The sequence below is a fragment of the Heliangelus exortis genome, chromosome 15 (assembly GCF_036169615.1).
Source record: "Heliangelus exortis chromosome 15, bHelExo1.hap1, whole genome shotgun sequence".
Taxonomy (NCBI): Eukaryota; Metazoa; Chordata; class Aves; order Apodiformes; family Trochilidae; genus Heliangelus; species Heliangelus exortis.
The window spans coordinates 13,625,807-13,645,349 of NC_092436.1; the positions used below are offsets into that span (position 1 = coordinate 13,625,807).

Below are 19,543 nucleotides of genomic sequence, written 5' to 3' on the forward strand. Positions count from 1 at the left end.
CTTCGTTTTCATTTTCTGCTATAACACATGCTGTAGTCAGATTAGTCACTAGAACATGTAGTATGACATTGCTATTAATTTCATTGTAGAAGGTAAACAGCTAAAACACTAGTAGCCCTTCATTAAATGCACACTATTACCCTCTCATCCATGTCATGTTTGTCAGTGGATTTCAAAGTAACCACCATGGTATTCCTAGGGACTGAGATTAGGCAGTCCATCATGTATGAAAGGCACAAAATGAGCCTTTTATCAGTCTGTCTGAAACTCTCTTCCTCAAGGACAGTAAACACACAGGTCTGGAATTAAGATACTGCTTGTGAAAAGCAAGGAAAAATAGGCATCGGGTGTTTAATCTTTTTCCACAGTGTCCATCATGAAGATTTCTCCCCACCAATCAGTAGGCTCATGAAGACCTAGAAATTCCTTTTGCAATAAACACAGATTCCTGTAGGAGGTCTCCAGGTTGCTCTTGCTAGCCTTTGCTACTTCAGCTCCACTTGAGCTTAAGCCTTCCCAGTTTGGCCCAGCTGAACATTTCCCCTGCTCCAGTGCTGTTGCTAATCTCCACAGGATGAGCTTAGCAAGTTCACACTATCAAGAAATAAATTTCACATTCTGCAGTAGTGTCCAAGCATACATGCAGGTGGTTTCAGATGTGTTAGCTCTAAATGCCAGTCACTCAAGGCTACAGGAGTAGCCCTTCCCTCTCAGTGCTGCAAAGATCAGTCTGTTTGTCTTGGCTCAGAGAGACCAGTTCACATCCCGACCCTGCACTCCTAGATCCCTCCTTTCTACATCTCACTTAACACGTACCAATTTCTGGTGATTTACAAATGAAGTCTTGGCCAGAGAAAGATTATGAATCAGTAGACCCTTTTGAAACCTAGTACCAGCTTTAAATTGCATTATCAAAATCTACTGAAAAAACACACACTAATTTGAGAAAGAGCATCACTATAAAACAAACTCTATATTTTGAATTAATTACACTGTTTTGTATTGTACAGTGATGCACAAAAATATATTTATAAGGCCATGCATATTTAGTCATCTGTCTTCAAGGCAAACGACCTGCTTTGAAGTTGGAAATTAATAAAACATTAGGTGTAACAAGGATGCACACAATGATCCTAAGTATCTCCTAAGTAAACTAGAAATAGTCAAGCTCATTCTTGACTCTGACACACAGAAAAACCACATAATAAATGTGCTGTTAGAGCTGATAAATTATAGGTCACCTAACCAGCACCAGCTAACTAGATAGCTATGTTTCAATTAAAGAAATAAGCCAATTGTTGCCTGTCTTATTATCATACTAAAACATCTTGGCAACAATAATAAGTAACCAATTCATAGAAATTGCTCTCGTTATTTTTGAAGCAGCTTCTTTCTTTGAATGCAATGACTATGAGAAAAGAAACAGATGTTTCTGTTGCCAAGGAGATTGATTAAAAAAAAAGCAAGAAATGAAAAAAAAGAGATAAAGCAAATATTTAGATTTTTTTTTAAAGAAAAATTCCTTCTACTTGGATTTAACTACTTGTTTTATAATCAGCAGCCAGCCAGTTATTATACAAACAAACCTCCAGTGCATTTGCTTTTTTGCACTGTGATTGTTCCAATGCAATATATTCTGCATACTTATTCTGGGACAACACAGCCTAACAAATGAAGATGCCTGGACACATCCACCAGCATCTCCATGTCTTGAGTGAACACAGATGCTCATTGTCAGAAGTGGTATCTGCATAATAAACTAGATTTCTGCTAAAGAGAGAGTAACTTCAACTGTCTGTGATATCCACAGTACAGTTGTGACAAAGTTAATATTAAAAAATAAGATGCAATTTGTAAAACAGAAAATTAACACTATGAAGATTTTTTTTCAGTGCACATTTGTACTACTGTAGCTGGCCTTGTGTTGTACAAACACAGACCAGATTGTAAGGGGCTTTAAAAAATTAAGTAAAGACCTGTGTAAAGTTGCTTCTACTGTATGTGCTCTAGAAGGTAATATTATACCCATCTGCCTGCAAAACAGGTGAGCAGTTGCTAGTATAAAAAATAAATTATATTAATCCCATTATATTGAGTTTATTATAAAAAAAAGTATTTTTAAACTATTCTACTGAAACGCATAATGTGAAAGTTCAGTATATTTTCATTTTCTATAAAAGATCACATAAACACTGGCAGTCATACTGGTTTTCCACTTCAGATGACTGTAAGCATAGTAACAGTATAGGAAATGTTGATGTAAACGACCAACTTGTATAAGGCACAGACAAAACCGAGAATAAATAGAAACTGAAAGAAAACTAGCAAACCACAACCTTCCCCACACACAATTACAAGTTTAAAAGAAGAATGGAAGTGTAGAACAAAAGTTATTTGTGCTATCATGTTGCCTAATATACCTACTGGAATTGCAAGACTGCTACAGTGCAGCATAATCTTGTCACTCTCCACTGCCCTACTGACATGTTTTTCTACTGCATTATTAGCACCCTTGGAGGACTCCCTATTACTCAAATCTGATTTATTCTTGCAAGGTATCTTGCTCTCTCTAATATCTCCTTTCCTGCAGTCAATAGCAGCCATCTCTAGGATGACATCTGAGCCTGTTTTCAGGCTTACTGTAACTGATTCATGTCCCAGCTTCAGTGGCAAATATACACAGCTGTCAGATGGAGTGCTAATGGTGGTACCTCTCCCCGATACCAACACGTCTGTAAGCAGGGAAGATTTTTATTCCTCACTGTGATGGCAGCTCTATCTAGCATCTTCTGTTTTCTTTCTATAAAGCCTCATATTTGAAGACCTTTTCCAAGCAGATATAGAGTTTGCTGTCTAAAAGTTACTCTGAGATTTAATTTCACATAGGCTCAGAACTAGAATCTATTTTGTAACAGGCATTCAAAGTGTAATGAACCCATTTTATGTCTGCTACTTCTATAACTCAAACAGCACAATGAAAAGCAAAGAAAAACCTGGATGAAAATGTGTGTTTACACAAGATTACCTTCTCTCTCTGTTCTCTTTTTTTTTCTTTTTTCTTTTTTCTTTTTTTTTCCTTAAATATACAAGAAAATTAGCTGTCCACAAGGGCAAAGGAATGGACTAGACTGGAATGAATGGAACCAAAATGCAGCTTTCTCCACTCATACCTCACATGTGCATGTGCTCTATTCCACCAAAAACATTCATCAGACACCTACACAATCACTACCTCAAACTCCAGACACAACGCAATTACAAAGAGAAAGTTCCTTCCATGAAGGATGCTGACTGTTAACTTTTTCCTTTTCATGAGGTAGTTCAGCATTCACAGATGAAGGGCTATATCCTTCTCAAGCACACAGAGTTTCTTTTGGAATCACTCCATTACAATGTCAGTATTGGTTCCACAAAAATCTAGAACTGTCATGACAGAGTTTTCAGTACAGGAAAGAATGGATAAACCCATTAATAAGAGACAGATTCCTAAGAGCATGCACAGCTAGGATTTTACCTTTCCCTTCACGTTCTCCTGCAGCAGGTTATACACAAGTATTTCATAGAGCATCATCTGTGATGATCTGTAACTACTCTTTGGGGTATCAAAGGACCACCACAGAACGTCATTTCAGAGTTTCTAGTCAAGATTGGTCCACTTCAGTTTCCTTTTAGAAAGTAATCAGACCCTTATCCTGATATTTCCCTCAAGCTTGCATTCTAAGCCAGTCAGAACACCTATAAACATTTTCCCCCCATGCTTTCACCCACAGTCCTACATTCCCAGAGGAGCAAAATGATCAGTTTTCTTTGTTAAATCGACTTCTATTAAAACCTGCCCTTAGTTAGAAAAATCAAAGGTCAAAGCTCAAATGTAGTTTGTTTCCTAGGTGCATATTTCCCACTCAGACTCTCTGTTATACAAAAGTTCATATGTCTATGAAAATGATGTAAACGAAAATGTACAACTTTGACACAGAATGCAGATTACTGTCAGTAAAATCTAGACCTAACTCCTGGAGAAATCTTGTGAAATACTGAATACTATCAGAATCTGTTTATCAATACTCTATTTCATATGCTCCACAGTAAGCTGTCAAAAATCCAGCATTTCAAACATCTAGTTATCTTCACCAGTACTTGATATTTAGTGATAATTTGGTATTTTTAATCAGTTAGGTTTTCTCATTATAGCCTCTCAGTCTGAATACTCAAATCTAGACGCCACTAAAATATTTTATGATACAGTAAACCTTTTTTCGTGTCTGTTTTAAATCATCCTAAACTTAATGTTCTGCTTGAATTATTTCCATCTATGATACATCTGACAGACCTGAATTTATCCAAAATCAAATACAATTTCTCATCTATTCAGGCAGGACCTGAAAAATGACAGTGAAAAATGTATTTCCTCAAATCAAATCTTGCATCCTAAGAAATGCCACCTAATAAATTTCTCTGCCAACAGGTATTTCTGCAGTGCTAAGGCCGTGTGTGGCCACAGGTCCTGATAGATTTGAAGTTACTGCTGAGACTGAATAGATTAAACCCCATTAATAATCTACTAAACTTCATAACAAAGACAGAAATGTAAGGAAATAGTATCTCTTCTTCTTTAATGTATGTTTTACTTAAACAAGTAACTGGAGATACAGCAGAATTTACAAAAGCATAGGCAACATATTAATTCTGTAATCATCACTCAGATTACAACAATCCATTTTCACTGACTATATGCCCTTGCTCTTTCCTCCCACTGAACTACTGCTGATAAATCCAGGAAGCATTCATTTTACTGTATTGACTAAAAAAAAAATTAAATAAATAAATTTTTAAAAATGAAAACAATTTTCTGATGCCTTGTTTCTTATTTGGATACAGATATAGGCAAGGGTTGAGGAACGGGAGACCAGCGCTACAGCAATGTCAATTTATTGCTAAGTATATAACTTATTTTACTCCAAGTTTTATGCTTACACAAGGTGGTATTCTACCTTTGCTGCCAAAATAGCTAGGTAGCAGGAAAAAAAAAAAAAAATCAGTAGCAGAAGTTACATTGGTTTCATGAACACATTTCTAAATGCGAATATTTTACTCATCAGGTTGTGCCTGCAAATTTGCTTCTTAGGAAACAAAAGACACAACTATTAAAAAACACAGGTGTACAAAAATATTATTGTAAAACAAATATTTTGCTCTAGGAGATGATAAAAGCATATTTAAAAATAAAAAATTATTTACCAGACTACATATGTAGAAAATAGAGGGTTTTTTCCCCAAATCTGTTATTAATACTTAAGCAAATGAGATCCTGCATTTTTAAAAGATTGTAAGAAGTACATCCATGCATTCACATGGAAGTGACTTCATTCAGTGGAACTGGAGTTTGAGACTTTGAAAGGGAGATGGTTTTGGCACCTGTTTTTTTGATTTAGTGGGAGTTTTTTTGGGAGGTGTAGGAAGTGAGGTTATGAGCACAGAACTACAATAGAAAAGGGCAAGGAGCCAAAAGACTAAACAATTATGGAAAGCAATAAGCACAAGCACACTAGAAATTACTGTTACCTCTCACTAAAGGTACATTTCAGGAGCTGGCCAAAATGTAGTAAAAGATAGGTATGTGCTGCTGGCAGAAGTAGCTCAGAAAACAGGCCTAGAATATTTTACTTATTAAGTGGGAGCACAGATCTTAACAGTTGTCAAAACTGAAGAAATAGAGCCATGGAGTCAGACAATAACCTTTTAGTAGAAAATATATAATGAGACCCATTAACCCATTGCAAACAATTCAGAAGAATGCATTGATCTTCTTCAGTGTGAGTGAGAATTTGCTTGGAATATGGTTCTTGGAATATCTATAACACAAAACTTTTGCCATGCTTTGGAAGACAAGGTACAATTTAAGATGTTATATTAAACACACTCTGAGTAGAAGATTTATTTTACAATAGTCACAACCAACAAGTAATGTCTTAAAAACACTGGTACTGAATTAAATAGCTGGAGTAAGAATTGTAACTTGCAAAATCAAAATCCACCAGAGAATACAAAGAGCAAAATTTTAAAACTAAAACCAACTAAAATTTATGGGTACCATCAATTGGAGGTTTTATTTCCTTTTCTCTTGAGGTACTCCTAAGCAAGACAGCTTACTTCCAGTGCTGGACATACTGGGATAAGTGTGTTGCTGTGTGTAACTACATTAACTCCCAGAGCACATGTACAACAGTAATTAAATTATAGGGTGTCTTGTGAGCATTATGTCCAGCAGTTAGAGAACCACAAAAGAACAGATAATCTGAAGGTTCTTCTCTTTATCTTCTCTTTGCACAGCGTATATTATAGTATAGGCTGATTTACAATTTTAAGATATGCAGTCATTCATATAGGCTAAAAAGCTTTGTACCATAAGAATCTGAATAAAAGGCCCATTTTGGAGAAGAAATAGTTCTTCTGAGGCCAAGAACAATAAATTGCTATCATCATGCTCATTTGATCCAGAATTTGTCAGGATGGGCAACACTAGCAAATGAAAATCCTGATAGGGAGGGAGAAGGCATATTTCTCCTAGTGCAGAATCTTGAACTAATTCAGTTGGGCTGGAAAAGACTGAAGTAGAAGCTGTAAAGCAAAGGGCTGAGACAAATTGCTGTCCTCTACAAAAACACGTTCCTGTGGAGATCTTTCTAGGCATTTTTCAAGAATAGATGGAAGCACTTTGGTCAACAATATAAACATATCTCAGAACAAAGTAGCATAGAAAACTGAAGTTGTGACTACTCACAGAACAGGGAGGTCAGCAATGCTCTGTCCTGCAGGTGTTGTGGGTGGTGCCTTTAGCTCATCAGTTGAGAGGATTCTTAATGCACGGGGCAATGAAAAGCAAGAAGGATCTGTCAGAGAGAGAAGAAAAAAAAAGTGTGTCTTTCAGAAAGAATGAACAGTAAAATACTAGTAATAAGCACAGACCTTAAGGGTATTTTGGTACTTCTTTCTCAGTTTTTAAGTAGTAAAAGGGCAACATAATCTATCCACTTTCAGATGTGAAAAATAATCTTCCAGATTCATTTGCTCTTCTCCCTACCCTGACAGGAAACACTCAAGCAACAATATTGCTTAGTCATTTAATTTTTATACCACTAAAACCAGGAGATAGAAATGAACCATGTCCTTTCTACTCAATTCTCAAATAAAGACAAGACAGTCTTTGTTAGTGTTCCTCAAAACTTCTGGATTAACACATTTGTTTTTTCCAGATAACTTCACTGAGGAAAGGTCAAATTAAAGTGCACTGTTAGAGGCCACCACTTCACAGACCATTTGTTTCTTTTTCTGTCAGTTTATTATTTTATTTTTCAGTATGCAATACTTCATGCTATCAGCTGGTTCCCACATTGTCTTCATAATTTTCATTATGCTCAAAATTGTTTTTGAAAACGAAAGATTACTTCATATGTCCATAGCCTCAGCAAGTTATTTATTTTTCACCTGATCAATTAAATGATCCAAGTAGAGGACAACCACTTGCAAGATGATTTGGGGAAAAAAAATTGTTTTTACTATGCATTGTGAAATTGAACAATAAGAAATAAAGGTGAAAAAGACATTGGCCAACTTGCCAAACCACCACAGGCTGGACGCCACAACAGACAAGCAGACCATCAACAGTACAGCCAAATATTGGTAAATACATTAAAAAAATTAAGACACTTTTTCCACTGCTACACAGGCAACTTTTTGACAATTTTCTTTTAACATTTAAAGTATTTAACACTGCCAGCTTTATCTATTGCTTTCACTGAATTTAAATTAATGGTACTTCTTTTTGGTTAAAAAAGAGGCTTGATGTACTAGCAGTACTTAACTGCTGAGGTCTATCTCCCTGGAAATGAATAGGCATAATTGCATTTCAGGCCAACAGCTTTCTATAAAGCATCAATTATTTAAATAAGACAAAGAATTCAATACAGATTGTACATTAGTATAATGTAAAATCTTTAAGGTCAGAATCATGCCATAAGATCTTCTAGGAATATGAATCAATGTGAAAAAAACCCAGTTCTTTTAATTTGCAAATGAAAAAGCTGAAATACAGATAACCTCACTAATTAGGGGTTGGAATGCAGTCTTTACTTCCATAATCTCCTTATTTTCACTATCATGCTTACTTTCTTTTGTGCAATCCTATCAACCTATGCCTCAGTGCAAATTACACTTCTATTAGATACCTTCTGCTTTGGTAATTTTGTGCCATTTACAGTATTTGGTTATAATTGCCAATTCTTTTATACCTTCCCTCTTTGCATATTCACATTTCAGCAAATGCTAAATAGGAAACAGAAACATTCACAAGAGCAGCACCAGGTTACACAGATACTAACACCAAACCTATACCAAGAAAAATGAACAATAATTCTGTGAGAGAGAGAATCAGCCTCAAGTCAGCCTCGTGCCAAAACTGGCAACCGGGTGTGTATGTTTGTGTTTAATCTTCAAGACAGACCACCCTACACAGGCTTTAAAAACTGATTATGGGGAGCTGTTGACTACCAATGACCGATGTGGCCACTCCCAACTAAAGTTCAGAAGTATTTTGATCTTGAAAGGCAAAACAATTGCTGCACACAGTGCTCGGTAGCACAGTGCACTGCCCTGCTGGCCCAGGAGGGAAGGAGTCTTTGCCCAGCCCAGGTATTTTTAGGGAAAGGGCAAAAGTTGATGCAAAGATTACATTAAAATAAGACTGCAGGAAGAACAGAATTTTACAAACTTGGAGATGATTTTAAAAACATTTGGTTTTATTCCTGCTCTGACACCTGAAAAAATGCAGTAGCACTGTAATTACTGTTTTACATGTGAGAGGTCTGAAAAAATATCAAACACTCTAGCTGTAACTGAATCAAAACCCCTCAAAAGTCATCTTAAATCCATGTAGTAAATCACTTAAGTAACTAAAAAAAACCCCACAACAAATCTTGTGTTTCACTTTAAGTTTTTTTGGTAAGCTACTTGTTACTGAGACTGGCTAGAAATGTTGTCTGACAAGTTGAAATTTCTCTCTAAATTGTAACAAATAATTTTTTACCTTATAGTGCTTTTCTGTATGAAGACAGATGAGAAATATTTGTCTACATCTACCAGCATTTTAAGTGAAAGCAAGCAAGAAGAACAGCAGAAATAGAGAAAACAAGACTTTCAGACTTCTCCTATGGCTCAAGTAATATCTGAGGCCTCAAAAAATAATTTCCTCAGATACTACACAACCAGCAAAGAACCAGGGTACACACTGTTTCTCATAAGAGAAGGCATGGCCCACGCACCAACATGTCACTGGCATTTCTGGAGTCCGAAAAACTCAGTCTCAAATTTTTATCATTTAACAATGAGAGATGAAAAGCTCCTAAGCAGCAGGAGGATGAAGGGAATACCCAGAAAAGGCACAGGAGAGGCTCAGGCTCCCGCTGAGGTGAGGCCGGAGCTGCCCCGTGCCAGTTCCGCCCCGCTCCGCGGGTGCTCCCCGCGCTTCCCTCACAGGACACTGCTGCAGCACAGCTCACACACATCCATCCACTCATCTCCTCAATGCAAGGAAAAACAAGGTACCTAAAAGATTTAAAATTCGTTAAAAAGATTTTAACAGATTTTAAAATTCCAGCGGGTGCAGATTTGTGCTGTTGGAAGTACAAACACTTCCCACACTGGGCTGGGGTCATTTAAATTTCAGCTAACACCAACAGTGCTAATCACCACAGCAACACTGCACCCCATCCGAGTACAAAGAGGGGTAATTAAATGTAAAGAAAGGCTGTAAATTACCTTGAGTGCCACTTGAGTAAATGGAATAAAATTCCATAAAATCACTATATGCTGCACATCTAGTCCTGACAGAGGAGTCTGCCAGTAACATTGAGATGGTGTCAGTAAGCAGGCAGACACTTAAACTTTGAGAGAGAATTTGGCACACTTGATGCTGTCACATGTCTTGCCCTTGTTAACGATTAATTAATGAGTCTTGTTTCTTAGATGAAAGTTATAGATTACACAGGCAGCAATGACAGAAATGGAGTATCAGAGCTGCAAGCGTATTAAGTCAGGGAACTAAAAATTCTACATGACTCAGACCATTTGTATTTGGTCCTTGTCAGTACATACCTTATGCTACAGCCTAGTATTGGTATTTGTATTTTATTTTTCAAGTGACTAGATCCATAAGTGAGAGGTACTCACCCATGGAGCATTGCTGAAACATTTTCTCAGCCATTTTTGCCATCAGGCACCCACCCCTCAGCTCTCACCACCCAGTGCCACCCAGCATTAACCAACCACTCCATCTTCCCTGCACCTGAGAAATCACAATTCCCATTCAATTGGCTGGGATCTCGGCATGGGAAGATGAAGATGACATATCCACTAGCCCCAAGTGCCCAATTTTCACAGCACTTAGCATTGCACGTCACTGTGCACGCTACAGGACAGCTCTGAGTGCTGTCAGCTGTAAGCTGAGAATGCTCAACATTTTTAGAGATTAAGGTATCTAGTTAGATAGGAACACATGAGCATTTATTGTCTATGCCACAGTCTGGAACATGCAGCTATCTATAAAAAGTTGACGGGACACAGATATTCCAGTTCATCTCTCTCTTCAGGACTTAAGCCATCAGCAGCAGTCATGATGTTCGTGAGCAGGATAAAATAAACCATACTGGTACCAGAGGCAGCTCTCTTCTCACCTCGGCAACTGTCTTCCTAGTTTTGCACCATCTCCCCTCCATTTGGACCAAGACACGGTTACTCAATGAACCTGACTGGACATTTAACCAAAATATTTCCATTTCTTTTGTCTTCTCTTGCCACGGCTTTAGCCTCCATCTATTCTTTAATCTGTCCCACTGGATTGCTATGTATGAAATGTCAGCACTCGGGGCTGGGGGAAATGCCCAGGGCAGGGAATCAGCACCAAGGAATGTCCTGATCAGGCACTGGCAACTGATGGTGGAAACAGAGCCTGAGACATTCCTTCCTGACCTCTTGATTTCATTGACTTCACCTCAGCAGCAAAACCAAACCTGCCAGTTTTGTCAATTGAGTCCTTTACTTTTTTTCCCCTTGTCCTTTTTTTTTGTTTTGTTTTGGTTTTTTGAGGTGGGTGGTTTTTTTGGTTTTTTTGGTTTTTTTTTTTTTTTTTGGTTTTTTTTTTTTTTTTTCTTTTTGACAACTTTATTAACTGTACTCTGATTCAATAATATTTCAATATAATAAATTTCAATATTCAATATTTCAATAAAGACTGATAGATGCTTGCAGAATCTACTTCTAAGTAAAAAACAGTACACAGCATTTAAAAATGAAGAAAACTAGTACTTCTGTACCAGCTGACTTTGAATATAGAATACAAACTTTGTATTCCATGTATACCATTATAATCCTCAAGAAATTTATAGAAACTAATGTTTTATAAGATCCCAAACATTCCAACAAATCAGAGAATATTTGTACAGGCTTGATATTTTAACATAGATAATAACTGCAAGTGAAATTGATCAAAACCTAACATCCTTGACAAATTAGAATAAATTTTTTAAGATGTGGTTTTCCTCATCCTGACATTCATACATATAATGGAAAATCATGAGCTTTTGGTCAAACTTGAAATTAAAAATATGGTTTCTTCTTCCTACTAGTTAGCAAAAGATATGAAAGAAAGTAGTAGTTTAGCAAATGGAAATTAATTGAATTTTGAGTAATGCATAATACTAACAAAACTTTAAACAGCCATAAAATTAACAACACAGGTTTTTCAATGCAGCTGTAAGGGGAGGAAGGACAAGTGTTTAAGTCCTGTATCAGTTAATGATTGACATCTTTGCAAACTTTTAGCTTTTTTTCAAATGAGTATGAGCAATAATTGAAAACAAGTGTTCGCATTTTCAAGGGATACATTGACCAGTCAAGAAGAATGGGAATGCAGTCCTTGAAGTAATAGAAAAGATCATGGAAAAAATTTAACAACTTTTAACAGCTTGCAAGAGACAGAGAGTGAAAAAAGGAGCTGAATCATAGCTGAATACAAAACACCAGAGAAGTAACTTCGCTCACATCTTCAGAGATACAGCAACCTTACTCCAAATAGAACACAGAAGCTGAAGTGAAGCAACATGGTGGTCATCCCAAACATGAAGGAGATCATGAATCCAGAAATAAACTAAAAATGCTACAACAGAGCAACACTAAAAGTTGGTGCTTAACAAACAGCAGCTGTAGCACCATCTCTGCAGGAAGAAGCCTCTTATAGCATATGAATCAGGAGAGCTGACAATGATAAAACAAACATTCTCACTGAGATGAAAAAGAGAAAACACAAACCACCCACTACAGAGTAGTAAAGCTTGGAAGGTGGATATCATGGTAACCACATTCAAAAGGCAACAGACAGTTCCTTAGGTAAAGCTGCAAACATCAGGGGAGAAGGAGAGGGAAAGGATGGATAATCCTACCAGGCCAAACACAGCCCACCTGTGGCTGAATGAAACCAGAACTACCTGAAAGATAAGGGAACACCAGCAGGGGAGAGGGAAGCCCTGTCTGCATCAGCCATTTAGTGCTGGCAGGAGCAGCAGCTGGCACACAATCGTGGCTGCTAAACACCTGAAATGGGTCTACAGCCTTGAGTCCTAGCACAGCCTGCAGATAAAGTCCTGTTTTTTTCTTTACATTGCACCAGCTACTAATGCTTCAAGCACTGAGAAACATTCTTTTGGTGGAAGGCAGGAAATTTCTGCAGCACTATCACCAGGCAGAACTAGAAGTGTAATTTGTTTTGAGTATAAGCAAAACTTAACATTCCAATAAAGAAGGAACTGTTGCAACAGTATTTTATGAAAAGTCAATAATAATCACAACTCCTGATTAAGAATGCCTCTTATTTACTGACTCCTGCACAGCTCTGCATTCCTATGAACTGTGTAGACCACAACAACAAAAGTACCTGGATTCACAACTCATATTAAACAGTCAAAATCCCAGTGTGCTTTGATCAGATCTGAAGAGAATAAGCAGTATAAGCAGCAATCACCTTCACTTCCCCTGCCCAGGCAGTTAGCAGAAAACTTTCCCTCCAAAGCCACAGGGCAGAGCCGCCTCATCCCACCCTGGGAACAGCTTGAAAACAGCAATACAGGACCAGTGTAATGCACATAACACATTCCCCCTCTGATGAAATCATAGGGCTCAGAGGACTGATCTTCCTGACTCTTTCTATACAAGAATCGTGGGACAAAGCAGAACCAGCAGTAGTCTAGTTCAAAATGTGCTTATTTTTTTTCCACCCCTGTAAAAATGGTAAAGGTGTCCTTTATGCAGGAAATGCTCATTTGCTGGACTGTGCCAGAGGGCACAGGTTTACAAGGATCTAAGGAAAGCCAAAAAAGATCCACAAGAGAAACCTCAGTGGCACAAACACCACAGATCTTGAAGAATTGCTTCACCTGTTCTCTACCATAGACAATATTACTCATCTATTAACAGTATAGCATCTATTATATTGCTGCTAATCAGCATAAACTGCACTTAGCACTCAACTATCTTATTAGGAAGAGTGGAAAACTAAGGAATTTTTCACTCCTCCATATCTATCCATATTTAAAGTCTAAATAGGGCCTGAAACTGCCTTTATTTCCCTCTCAAAATGCAAGTTGCATTCTAACAAAACTACTGTAATGAATTTTTCCCATCTCTAAGTATAGCACTGGTCTAATAAAACAGTGACAGAAAACCACATGCTTGGGTAATTTGTGACACAAAATAAAAGGGCAACTGAGTGGCAAGCCAGAACTGTCATTTCAAATTAGGGCATACAACAACTGTAATGTCATTTGAAATTCAGCTTTACATTAGGTCTCATTAAGCAGTTCAGGGAAATTCAACCATCTTTTTATTGGGACTTTTTTTTTAACCTGATTACATCTATAGAATTATGTAAATAAATAAAAACAGAGTTATTCCCAAATCATAATATATTTTAATATTACATTTTCTGAAGTCCTACTCTCTCTCAGCTAAGGAAGTGGAAAAATCAAGAGCCTTCACGGTTCACTAAAAAAAAAAAAAAAAAAACCAAAAAAACTGGCATATGAATTGGATGATTTTTGGATGTTGCTTCCAAAATAATTTCAAAGTAAGCAATACCAAATATTCAGATTATTAAGAAGTGAGCTGCCTGGTGCTTTTTCGGTAAGGGTCATATGTATCGTAAGACTGAAGCAAACTGAATTTTGCAAACTATACTATAAGGACAAATTTGGTTTTTTATGTAGATTCTGTTTATTATTTCCAGTCTTTTCTTCCTACAATACCTGACAATGCCTTAGCTTAGGGCCCGTGTTAGGACCTTAAAACAACGCAGCAATCAAACACTTTTATCTCTAAATCCTTATGCCTTATCAGTAGCCCCTAATTAGAGAAAATAATTTCATTTGTACATTAGGCCCTAGAAAGCTATGTGCACATTGTTTAGAATCACAGAAATTTCTGCTCAGTATTTGTATATAGTATCCACTACAGTCTGAAAATCTCAGAGGTAATTTTTTCAAAAAAATGCATTTACTGAGATAAAAATAAAATTATACATTATTTATTTTTACTATAACTTTGGGAAAACAATGCATGGAGAAAACCCCCTTATATTCACCAGGAGATTTGGTGCACAGTGTAATAATTCTTTTGCTCCCAGCTATTTCTTCTGCCAGTGCTCAGGACTAAACAAACAGGACAATTTTAAAACTTGCAGACTTCTCCACTAAGTACACATTGATCTAAAAAATTGGGCATGCTTTAATTTTTACTAAACACAGAACAGATGCAACAAGCAAGCTCAAAGAACTCAATTGAGATTATTGCTATTTGGATAACAAATGCAGGGTAGCACCTAAGTGAGCATGAATACACTCAGACAGGATTTTCAAGTATTAAAAGTTAAGACAGTGAATCTATACATATCCAGTGATAAAAGTAGAGCTTAACAGGACACTGATTGCTCTTGGCTTTGCTAACCTAACAATAATAGGAAAGAAGTTTGAACATTTTCCCCTTTACAATTAAAATGGTGAAAGTACACATTGTGCATACATGGGGGAGTCAACCTATGAGCACTAAACCTCCAGACAACATAATTAAATCAAATTTCAGACCACAGAATTTGAAAAACATTTGTTTTAGAGAAGTAGATGACAGGTTGCACTTAAGTGTTCAGTAATCCAATGCCAATATTGCTGATATATATGTATATATATATATAAAATACATACAAAATACAATTTAGAAAGGTAATGGCTAAACATTCCTAACATGACTGAAAAAAACAACACCAGCATGGTACCTTATGTAGCTATCCCTAATAAAGTCTGTCTGAATTTATGATGGGTTAAAGATTTTAAAATATTTTCTACATAATAATTCTACTTGAAAAGAATTCTCAAGAGACCATCTTCAGTACAGACTGTCATCCAACTTCTATTCTCACAGAATAGAAGCTCAGCTCTCAGATTTTTACACCTTTCCCTGCTTTTGCCAGAAAAGCAAATGTTCACGTGTAGGCTATTATTCAGAACTGTTTTTTCTAAACCAAGAAATTTTTTTCCTTGACTGTTACCCCTTAATTCAGGATACACTGGTGCATCACACACTTTTCCATATATTACTGGGGAGAGGCTGAGTGAGCTGGGACTGCTCATCCTGGAGAAGATAAGGCTCAGGGGAGACATCAGCCCTGTGGCACAGGTACCTGAAGGGATGGTATAACAGAGAAGAGCCCATTGGCAGGGCGAGGAGCCCTGGGCACCAACAGAGACACAGGAGGCTACACTTCAGTGTGGCTTCCCAGCACAGGGAGTCCAACACTGGCACAGGTTGCTCTGAAAGGTTGTGGTGCCTCCATCCATAGAGAAACTCAAACTCAATGGGACACAGTCCTTGGCAACCTGATCAGTTGATCCTGGTTGAGCAGGGAGCCAGACTAGAACCCCCAAAAAAATCTGGGAGAAGGAGGAACTTAGCAGGACTCTGGAAGGTGCTTCAAGCTTCATACGTTCCATCATTACTTATATTTCCATCTCATTTATCTGCTATAATTGTGTGCTTTGCTTTTTTTTTCAGCATTCATCTTCCTCTTTGCTTTTTGGTATTCATAAAGGCAATCATTTCTCACTGTCCTCAAGTGCAAGATCTTTAAGCTTAATAATGCAAGTTACATACATGCCCTTATAAATAATAAGGGGCTAATCACTTCTTTCCTGATCTGTGTTTGCATCTTGTCCAGACAACAATATCATTACAAGGGTGGTAACCATTGCACTTGTGAAAGGAGAGAACAAGACAGGAGAAAGAAGAGCTGCAGCTTAGCAAAAACAAACTGAACTTAGTCTGACAGAGACCAATCACTGGAACAAGGAGGAGGTAATAAGGCCCACTTTTAATATCTATTGAGACATTTCTATGAAATTTAACACAGAGCAGTCACCTTGAAGATATTAAATTCCTCTGAGATCTGAGTAAAATCTGTCAGATAGTAAAACAAGAGACTCAAATTAGCACCACCTCAGAGAAGAAAAATCTGAGGCTAATAACTGTTTGCTAGCTGATAAGCTGCCAGTCAGCACCTGAGTCACCCAGGGCCAGGCAGAGAACTGCTGATGGATACAGGAGGAACCTGAAGAAGGCATTGCTGGAAGGTTTAAAGGATAGAGATAAAAAAAGAACTGGCATTCCTGCAGGGAAAAAAGGACTAGAGGAAGGATCATAAGGAATATGAGCAGAGAGAAACTGGTAATCCTTCTGGTGGGAGGGTTGCTGATGGGATCAGAGATGAAGGACAGAAATCTGCAGGCAGTGAAACTTCATTTGTTCCACAAATCACAGCCCAATTTGCTTACAGAAAAGTATTTTGGTTTGTTTGCAGTTTGCCTTACAAGAATGAACAGGTGTCTTAATGTGTTCTGTATGTGGAGTAAGAGAAAAACAGCCAGTGCTGAGAGCACTCTGTTCAGGCTCAATTTATAAATGGAAAACTGATTCTGCATTCAACAGGAAGGATAAAAATGGTATCCTGCTGTTCACAGTGAGAGACAGAATTTAAATATCCTGTAGTATAATTTGGTACATCACCACACGTAAGGCTTGACTTTCCTAATTTACACTGGGATATTCTTACAGAAGAATAGATCTTTTCAATTCAAGGCAGTAACTTCTGATTTATACCAGGGCAAGTGGAAGAGCACGAGGCCCTTCCTATTTTAATAAAATTTGTCATCTGCTGTTAAATGCATTAATGGGAGATATAATCCTATGTTAGCATTGTATTACAAGATAACAATATTGGCAATGGATTGAAGGGGAAATAGATTACTATTTGGTGTTAAGTCATTTAAATCATCATTCACAAAAATCAATCTGCTGCAGTGTTCTCCGATTTCACTTGCTTTTTAATTAAAAGAATAAATCAAAAAACAACTAAAAAGAAATCAGAAGCACTCACTTTGGGGAAAAAAGGTTTTTAAAGGATGGCTTTAACAGAGGCTTTTATGTTCAATTTCAGATGATAGAGGATCACAACAAAAGCATCATTTCTTTCAGTAAAGTCACACTATAGACTCTGTGAAAGCCTTTTTGCTGCTGCAATTCAAAAATTCTTCCATGGCACAATGGTATTTGGTCGTGGACACATAGTTTGTAGAAAACAACACCACCAAATCACCAATCACAATGCAAATAACCCTTGCCTCAATTACTATCATTAAGAATTATTAAATACACTCTATTTTTAAGCAAAGCTAGCCAGTGTAAAGGGGATTCAGACCACAGTGCTCAGCACCATTCTCAAGGTCAAGCTTATACACTCTCTTCTGGCCTCACTGCTCCCACATCTGGACACCCTTCCCCATCCCTTTAACTGGTACAGCTTTGGTGTAAATTTTTTTTAAACATGAAACTTCATGACAAGAGGGCAAACAAAATCCTTAACCAGGTCACGTCATTTAGCTGTTGAAAATTATTTTCCTTTTTACAACAACAGGATCTGCATCATGGAAAATTATGAAGGAGGGTTAAATTTTGCACAAAGAATTAACATTTGTTTGGCTTTGCTCAGATATTCTAATTCTGTAGACTGATGACAGGCAGGTGAATGAACAAGAACACACCACAGTAAGTGGATCCATGCTAAGGAACACCTGGAGGACAAGTAGCTGCCAACATGAAACAGAAGATTAGAAGTATAGGAACTGAGACTGCAGACCAGATTCAGCATGGGGGAGTATACAAAATCCATCCATGAACTAAAACCATTAGGCAACTACATCCTTCTCATTATGGCAGAGTGTAGTTGCTACTTTTGGTTATCACAGCATTCAGAATGAGAAAGGTAGAAGGGTTAAGCAAATATATGTGGGAAAAAATACACTACAATAGGTTTTAGAATGGAAAGTATACCCTGGACCAGTGGAGAAAGGGACAAAGAATGGAAGTGATCTCAAATTCAGGTCCAAGATGAAACCAACAGAAAAGACAATTTTTAGGGAAAAATAAATTGATAAAATCAATAGAGACTTTCCATTTGCCTAAATGAGACTTCAGCCCTGAAACTAACTAGGATGATGAAGTCAGATTTCTCCCCATAATTTCTCCAGTCAGGAGATGGACAGATAATCCTTTACTTCTCCTTCTGAACCTTTTCTACATTTACAGGTGCCTTCACTGAAAAGCTGCTTCCTTTGATTCCCTTTTGTCTTGCAACAATTTAGCTCTTCAGAAGCTCAGGAGGAGACTTGTCTGTCTTGGAGAAAGGAGGACAACTTCAGCCAAACAGTATTAGCTCTTTGAAGCAGCATTAAACTCCTCAGAAATACCTACTGTGACATCAGATAGAAAATGGCTCCCCAGCTGCTCCATCTTGTCCCCCTCTTACCTAGATCTGCCTCTTACCACCTAGATCCTTCATGGGGAAAACAACTCAGAGAAGACATGATTTCTAGCCAATTATTTTTCATATACATTTTGTATGGATCTAAAGCCATTTTATTCCCTTCACATTTAAGATAAAAGCAAACCTCAAGCATTAGAAAAAATTAATTTTCAGTGTTTTGCCAAATCTAAAGCATTTTTAAAATTATTATGATCTTCCTTCTCATGGACTGCAGAAAATTTAGCGACATCAATTAAACGCAGGTATAGGGGGGGGTGTGGAAATAATCGGGCTTAATAGTGTAAAAAAAATACAGCCACTAGCACTCAACAGTGTGTCAACAGTTGCAAGCCTTCTAGAGTAGAAACTATTTCTGATGCTACTGTGCAATAATTCTTTTTTTTTTTTTTTTTTTTTTTTTTTTTTTACATTTAGACCATTTCATAGTTTTAAAAAAACAATGAAAAACTTACACCCACATAGATAAAAAGACCTTGAAATAATTAAAAAGATGCAGAAGTACCCCTCATTTTTCTGCTTAAATAAACACACAAAAAACCCACTCATTTTATTTCTGCTTTTCTGGTATAGGCA

General features: G+C 37.2%; 1 protein-coding gene across 10 annotated transcripts in view; it reads right to left on the reverse strand.

Annotated features, from left to right (window-relative positions):
- The window catches only part of TENM2 (teneurin transmembrane protein 2), a 558,019-nt gene that overhangs the window by 493,337 nt on the left and 45,139 nt on the right, over positions 1–19,543 (reverse strand). For all 10 annotated transcript variants that reach the window (XM_071758386.1, XM_071758385.1, XM_071758384.1 and 7 more), the window contains exon 2: positions 6,782–6,890. The gene's annotated coding sequence lies outside the window, so the exon portion shown is untranslated. The remainder of the gene's footprint in view (positions 1–6,781; positions 6,891–19,543) is intronic.